The sequence below is a fragment of the Neophocaena asiaeorientalis genome, unplaced genomic scaffold (assembly GCF_003031525.2).
Source record: "Neophocaena asiaeorientalis asiaeorientalis breed wild unplaced genomic scaffold, Neophocaena_asiaeorientalis_V1.1 scaffold299, whole genome shotgun sequence".
NCBI classification, from domain to species: domain Eukaryota; kingdom Metazoa; phylum Chordata; class Mammalia; order Artiodactyla; family Phocoenidae; genus Neophocaena; species Neophocaena asiaeorientalis.
This window is the reverse complement of record NW_020172626.1, coordinates 3,455,055-3,463,105: the sequence shown is the minus strand read 5'-3', so window position 1 is coordinate 3,463,105 and position 8,051 is coordinate 3,455,055. Positions and strand designations below refer to the sequence as shown.

The 8,051-nt window shown below is 35.1% G+C and overlaps 1 pseudogene; it reads right to left on the bottom strand.

The window, feature by feature from the left end:
- Window positions 1–5,574: 5,574 nt before the first annotated feature.
- LOC112395692 (40S ribosomal protein S20 pseudogene) lies at window positions 5,575–5,928 on the bottom strand (annotated as a pseudogene).
- Between the last annotated feature and the right edge of the window lie 2,123 nt (window positions 5,929–8,051).

The following is an 8,051-nucleotide window of genomic DNA, read 5'->3' as shown; positions in this document are numbered from 1 at the left end:
TCGTGTATTTTGTTGCTCAAATTTGTTCCAGGTTTAGCCATTGGAAGCTCTTACAGATTAGCTTCTGTGTTTTATTAACATACCTTTATCTGTCTTGTGGGTTGTTTTTCGCACTTCCTTGCTTTCTGGTGCTACAAGATGCCACAGATTCCTCTTGCATTTTCCTGATATAGCCCTAGAGTTAACTGTTTCTCCAAATTTTTTTTTGGCAGATTGGTATTTAGAAACTAAGATCTGGGCATTAGGTGTGCTCATGACTACTAGAGTGTCACTGCTTCTAGGCCCTCTCAGTGAAGTTAGGCTCCCCACCACTGCTTATTTTTAATTTCTTTCTCTGACAGGGAGAAACATGGTTCCCATCATCTACAATTAATTTAATTATTTGCTCAACCCTCCTACACATGTAAAGTAGTTTCAGAATTGCTAACCAAATGAGAAACTAAATTTGCTGACTAGAATACAATTTCTATGTACAGTTCCTTTTTGTCTTTAGCCTGAGAGTATCCAATCGAACACTCTTCCAAAGTAATTTAGGTCTGTTTCCTTTTCCCTACTCCCTCCAGAGAAGTTATGTCATACATTTGTAATACAGTTTATCTCAGTCTTCTTCCTGTCCTAGAATCTTCCAATATCCTAATTTTCTAAAAAATTGCACTTTGTAGCCAACCCCTACTCCCTCTACAACATATAACCACCACTCATCTGTTTTCAATTCCAATAGTTTTACATTTTCCAGAATGCCATGTATTTGTAATCACGATATATGTAAGCTTTTGGGTCTGGCCTTTTTCACTTAGTAAAATGCAAGTAAGAGTCACCCATGTTGTTGTGTGACTCAACAGTTGAATTAACAATTTCCTCCTTTTTTGCTGCTAGGTAGTATTCCATTTTATGTACACAGATTATTTATCTCTTTACGTGTGTTTCCAGTTTTTTTGTGATTTATGAATAAAGCTGTTATAAATATTCATATACAAATTTCTGTGTGAACGTACGTTTTCTATTTACTTGGGTAGATTTCAAGGAGTACGATTGCTGGGTAGTATGAAAAATAGACATATAACAATAAAAAAAACTGACAAACAATTTTCCAAAGTGACTGTATTATTTTGCATCATTTCTCACCAGCAATGAATGAGAATTCCTGGTGCTCCTTGCTAGCATTTGTTATTGTCAGGTTTTTGTGTTCTTGTTGTTTTAACCAATCTGTTAAGTGTGCAGTGGCATTTCATTTTTTTAATTTGTATTTCTCCAATGACTAGTAATGTTAAGGTTTCTGCTGTCCATTTATCTTTGGAGAATATCTGCTCAGATCATACAGAATTTCTTCTATGTTTTCTTCTGGAATTTTTATATTTCTACATTTTGCATTTACATCTATGATCTATTTTGAGTTAATTTTTGGGAAAATGTGAGGTTCATGTGTCGAGGTTCATTTTTTGCATATGGATGTCCAATTGTTCCAACACCATTTGTTGAAAAAACTATTCTTTCTCCAGTGAATTGTCTTTGCATCTTTTTCAAAAAATCAGTTGACTACATTTATGTGGGTCTAATTCTGCATTTTCTATTCTGTTCCATTGATCTGTATCTATCCTTTCACTATACTACACTGTCTTGATATTTGTAGTTTTATATTGATTGAGATCAGGTAGTATAGTCTTCCAACTCTGTTCTTCTTTTGTTCAAAATTGTTTTGTCTATTCTACTACTTAGCCTTTTCACATGAATTTTAGAATCAGTTTGTTGACATCTATAGAATATTTGCTGGAATCTTTATTGAGACTGTGTTGACTTGATACACTGGGGATGAACCTGGTATATATCCCCATTTATTTAGATCTTCTTTGATTTCTTTCATCACTATTTCATAGATTTTCATCATACAGATCCTGCACATATGTCTTCTAACTTTATGCATAAGTACTTCCTTTAGGGGAGGAGGTGCCATTGTAAATGCTATTCTAATTGTTCATTGCTAGTAAATAAGAATACAATCGACTGACCTTATATTTTGATACCATACTAACTTCTGTAATTAGTTCCAGGAAAGTTAGTGTAGATTCTTGGGTTTTCTACATCAACAGTCATGATGTCTATGAAATGAAACAGTTTTATTTCTTCTTTTCTAATTTGTATCCCTGTTTTTATCTTTCCTGCCTTATTGCACTGGTTAGGATTTCCAAATAGTGTTGAATAGGACTGAGGAAAGAAAACATACTTGCCTCATTCTTGATCTTGGAAGAAAAATGTCATCTCTCACCATTCAACATAATATAAGGCAGTAGGTTTGTTTCTGTTTTGGGGGTTTTTTTGGGGGGGGGCAGTGTTTATCTTTTGGTTTTTTGGTAGATGTCCTTTACTAGGTTAAGGAAATTCCTTTATTCCACTAGTTTACTAAGTGTTTTTATTATGAAAGAATGTAGACATTTATTAAATGCTTTTACAGCATCTATTGAGATGATCATTTGGTGTTTCTCTTATAGCCTGTGAATGCATCAAATTATATTAATTGGTTATGAAATGTGAAACCAGCCTTGTATTTCTGGGATGAAATTCACTTGGTCATGATAGATTATAATTTTTATCCATTGCTGAATGCAATTTGCTCATATTTTATTGGAAAATTTTGGTCTATAGTCATAAGATATTGCTCTGTAGTCTTCTTTCTTTGGTTTTGGTATTAGAGTAATGTTGGCTTGTAGAATGAATTATTAAGTGTGCCCCTTCTATTCTCTGGAAGAAAATTTGAGGAACTGGCATTATTTCTTCCTTGAATATTTGGTAGAACTTGTCAGGGAAACTATCTGGGTCAAAAGTTTTCTTTTTTGAAAGGTTTTTCACTATAACTTCAATTTTGTTCATTGATATGGGATTTTTCAGGTTATTTGTGCTTCTTTGGTGAGTTTTAATAGTTTGTGTCTATCAAGGAATTGATTCATTTCATCTAAACTGTTAAATTGATGAAATTAAAGTTGTCCACGTACAATATCTATCCTTTAATGTCTGTGAAACCAGTAGTGATATCTCCCATTTTCTTCCTGATATTACTCCTCCTCTCTTCTTGATCAGCCTGACTAGATACAAGTCTATCAATTTTATGTCTTCAAAGAATCAGCTTTAGATTCCTTTGATTTTTCTCTATCTTTTTCTGTTTCCAATTCATTGATTTCTCCTCTAATCTTTATTATTTCCTTAGTTTTGGGCTTAATTTAATCTTCTTTTTCTAGTTTCTTAAGCCAGAAACTCAGACTGTTGATTGGAGATATTAAGTATTTAATGCTATAAATTTCCCTCTAAGCACTGCTTTAGGGGCATCTCACAACTTTCAATACCTTGTATTTTCATTATCATTCAGTTCCAGATACATTTTAAAAAATAAACTTTTAATTTTACAATTTCAGGTTCACAGAAAATTATGAAAATAATACAAACAATTCTCATATACCCCACACCCAATTTCCCTTATTATTAACATCTTATATTAATGGTACATTTGTTTGGGGCAACTATGAATAAAGATGCTACAAACATTCATGTGCAAGCTTTTGTGTGAACATGTTTTAAAATCAACTGGATAAATACCTAGGAGTTTGATCTCAAGGTTGTATAATAAGACTATGTTTAGCTTCGTAAGAAATTGCCAAACTGTCTCTTGAAGTAGCTGTATCATCTTGCATTCCAACAAATAATGAGAGTTCTTGTTACTCATCCTTGCCTGCAATTGGTATTGTCACGGTTTTTAAAAAAAAATTTAACCATTTGAATAGGCATGTAATGGTATCTTGTTTTAAGGTGAAATTCCCCAATGACAGATGATGTTGAGCATCTTTTCATATGCTTATTTGCATCTGTATAATTTCTTTGGTGAGGTTTCTGTTAAGATCATTTGCCCTGTTTTAATTGGCTTATTTATTTTCCTATTATTGAGAGTTCAAAATATTTTAAAATTTCCCTTGAGACTTCCTTTTGGATTCATGGTTTATTTAGAAATGTATTGTTTAATTTCCAAATATTTGGAAATATTCCACCTATCTTTTATCTTTTATATTGATTTCTAATATAATTCCATAATGATCTGAGAACATACTTGGTATCATGTCCGTTCTTTTAAATTTGTTAAAGTTCACTTTGTGACCCAGAATATGGTTCATGTTAGTGAATGTTCCATGTGCACCTAAGAAGAATGTGTATTCTGAAGTTCTTTGGTGGAGTGATAATGTTAACTATGTCAAATTGGTTGACATAGTTGGTAGAACAAATCAGGTCATTTATATCCCTATTAATTTTTTTTTTTTTTTTGCCTAACTGTTCTATCAATAACTATAAAGGAGGGTTGGAGTTACCAATGATAATTATAGATTTGTCTATTGGTCCTCTCAGATTCATCAGTTCTTGCCTCATGTATTTTGAAGCTATGCTCTTAGGTGTGTATACCTTTAGGACTGTTAGGTCCATTTGCAGAACTTACCACTTTATCATTATGTAATGTTCTATTTTATTTCTGATAATATTCTTTTTCTGAAGTCTATTTTGACTGAATTTAATGAAAACCCAGTTTTGGCTTTTTTGGGGGGAGACAGGCCACAGTGTTTGACTGGTACAGGTATATCCTCCCGTTTATACCACTTCCCTTTTATGAAAGCCCTACATTAGTACCTGGTTTTGCTGATTAAGAAATCTGAAGAGAATTTTTGCTCTTCTGAAAAAAGGCAAAAGTCAAAAGGGGAGAGGGAAGAGGTACGGGGCAAGATAGGGGTAGGGGATTAAGATATACAAACTACTATGTATAAAATAAATAAGCAACAAGGATATATTGTAGAGCACAGGGAAATACAGCCATTATTTTGTAATAACTTTAAATAGAGTACTGTCTATAAAAATATTGAAAAACTACGTTGTACACCCAAAACTAATATAACACTGCAAACCAACTATACTTTAATAAAAAAATAAATAGCGTTCAGCATTATTTTGCAGCATAGAGGCAGTGCACCCCCAGCAGAGAGAGTGGCACTACTAAGCTTCTTCCCGAGGAACTACACTGAGCATCTCAGCTTCAAGCCACCATAGCTTTGAACTGTGTGACCATCTGTGCTTTATCTCGATTTATTTTTTGCATCTGTTAGCAAGATGTGTCCTAAGGTAATTACTTCTTTGCTTTAAGCCATTTTGGCTTACGAAAGGTTTCATAGGAACACTCTACTTTTGGATAGCCGGGGATGGGGGGTTCCTGTATATGCTTTTACTTTTAACCTATCTATGTCTTTATATTTAAAGTGAGTCTTCTATGGACAACATATAAGTGAGCCTTCTTTCTAAATTCAGTCTAGCAACCTGCCTTTTTACTGATGTATTTAGACATTTAAAGTGATTATTGTTATGGTTGGCTTAAAATCTACTATCTTGCTGGCTGTTTTCTATTTGTTCCATTTGGCCTTTCTTGCTTTTTTGTTCACTTTCTGCCTTTTCTGAATGACTAAGCATTTTACGATCTATTTTATCTCCTACAATTACTTATTATTTATACCTCTTTTTAAAATGATTAATAATCAATTTATTAAAATAGTTGATTTAAGCAACTACAATGATGACCTCAATCTCTAATCCTGGCTCAATGATAGAAGTAATCTGCTTTACACTCTCAGGAGGATTGTCCCAGTCAATGAGTCACTGTGAATCCTCACCTGGAAATGCTCCCAAGTCTTAGAACCTTCACCACAAAGAGTTTATCTCACAGTGATTCTCAGTCCTGGTAGACATCCGAAACAGTCCTTTCACTTTAAGGTCCTTTTCCTTTGAGCCTGTGATCAAATCAGCACACACCTTCCCCAGGGATTTTACGTGGCGGACAGTTAGGGTAATTCTTACTCAGTGAACCACCCCTTCTGGGTCCACTGGTGTAGTTCCAGTAGCTTTAAAAGCCATGGCTGCCACATGGCAGGAGCATAACTTTGTGACTGACTTCTTCCTCAGCAAGAAGGAACTGTGGTGAGTCAGGAGCAGTGGCCACAGTATCTTCCTTATGGAGGCTTGATACATTTTTTAACACTTAACTTTTTAATGGTTAATGAGTTTTCCTTCAAATAGTATTATGTCATTTCATATACAATGTAACAGGACATTCTCAAGTCCTCCCATTCCTTGTGTCACTGTGGTCATACATTTCACTTTTATTTATGGAATAAACACATTATTACAAATTTTGCTTTAAATAGTTAGCTTTTACAACAATGAAAAATTAAAAATGTATTCCATTTTAGCTTCATTCTTCATTCTTTGTATAAATCCAAGTATCTGGTATCATATTTCTTCTACCTGAAAAACTTCCTTTAACATTTCTTGCAGAGTAGATCTGTGCTAACGAGTTACCTCAAGGTTTTTTTGGCTGGGAAAGGCTTTGTTTCTGCCTCACCTTTGAAAGATATTTTTCACTGGATATAAGTCAGGTTATTTTCCTTTTCAGAACTTTATAGACATCATTCCATTGCCTTCTTATTTACATGGTTTCTAGTGACAAGTCTGCTGTAATTCTCTTCCTTGTTCATTAATGTAACGTTATTTTTTCCTCTGGCTGCCTTCAAGGTTTTCTCTCCGTCTTTGGCTTTTGGGAGTTAGAATATGATGTTCATAGGTGCTGAGTCTTTTTAAAATTCTTACTCATCTTCAATTATTTTTTCTGCCCTCTTCTCTTTTTGTTCCCCTGGAGTTCCATTTATGCATGTTAGGTCATTTGGTATTGGCCTTTAGCCCTTGGATGCTCTCTTTTTTAACATTCTTTTTTTTTCTCTTTGTGTTTCACTTTGTGTAGTTTCTGTTGATCTATCTCCATTTTCAAGCTCACTGGCTCTTCACCTACCTCAAATCTACTGGTAAAATATTTGAAAGCATTCTTCATCTCTGTTACTGAATTATTCTTTTCTAGGATTTTCATTTTTATAGTTTCCATGTCTCTGCTAAAAGTATCTACTCAACCATGCATGTTGTCTACCTTTTCCGTTAGAGCCTTTAACATATTAACCATAACTACTTTAAATTCCCCATTGGATAGGTCCAACATCTAAGTCATATCTGAGTCTGGCTCTGCTGACTCCTTTGTCATTTTAAACTGTGGTGTTTTTTCCCCTCTTTGTATGCCTAAAGTTTTTTGTTTAAAGTTGGATGTACTGTACAAGACAATAGATACTGAGATAAATAATTGTTATACTTGGACATGGGCACACCTTTCCTTCTGTTGGACTGTTAATATAGGGGTTCATGCCCATCAAGTCAGGAGTTGGGCTGGGTTTGAAGCTTGCTTCCTGCTTGGCTCTGGGTCTCCCACTTGGTTTAGGTTTTTTTCCTTTGTGCAACAGACAGAGATTCTCTCTCTTGCAGCTCTCCCAGCTGAATTCCACTCTTAATTTTATTTGACAATGATAGGGTAATGAAGGTGGAGGAGTGGGGAAAGGAGGTACTGTCTGATGTTCTTACTAAGCCTCAGATTTAGGCAGGCATTGCGAACCTGGGTCTTGGGTCTGTGACATTCTCAAGTACTCCTGTTCCTTCTCCAGGGGTAATACTGGGTCTATAGAGTCCCAGCCATCCCCCAGAGGTCTTAGTCTATACATTTCTTTCCTTTCCCCTGCATATTCAGCCTTTTGTTCCTCCGAGGTGATACAGAAGATGAATCTGGCAGTGTTTTGGCAGTGGCTTCTGTTCTCTCCCCTGCTCCAGCCAGTATCACAGGGGAAGTTTTCTTAAGCCTCTCCCCACTCTGCCCTGTGAGTTCCTAGAGGAAAATCATTCATGAGATTGTGACTCCCTACACACACATATGTCTGCAGCCCCAGGGACTTCACACTCCCACCCAACCTTTAGAAATTCATTAAAAATTTCTAGCTGAATCTTCTCTTTGGCTTACATGGATTTGGCGACATCTTTCTTTGCAAGTACTTGTCTCTCCCCATATTTCAGGGTAGTTGTTTGCCTTGCAAACTCAGTTCTCTCACGGGTTCAAACGTCATTAATTTCCAGCTTGTCAGCTTTTTCTTTTGTTGTTTGTGTAGAAG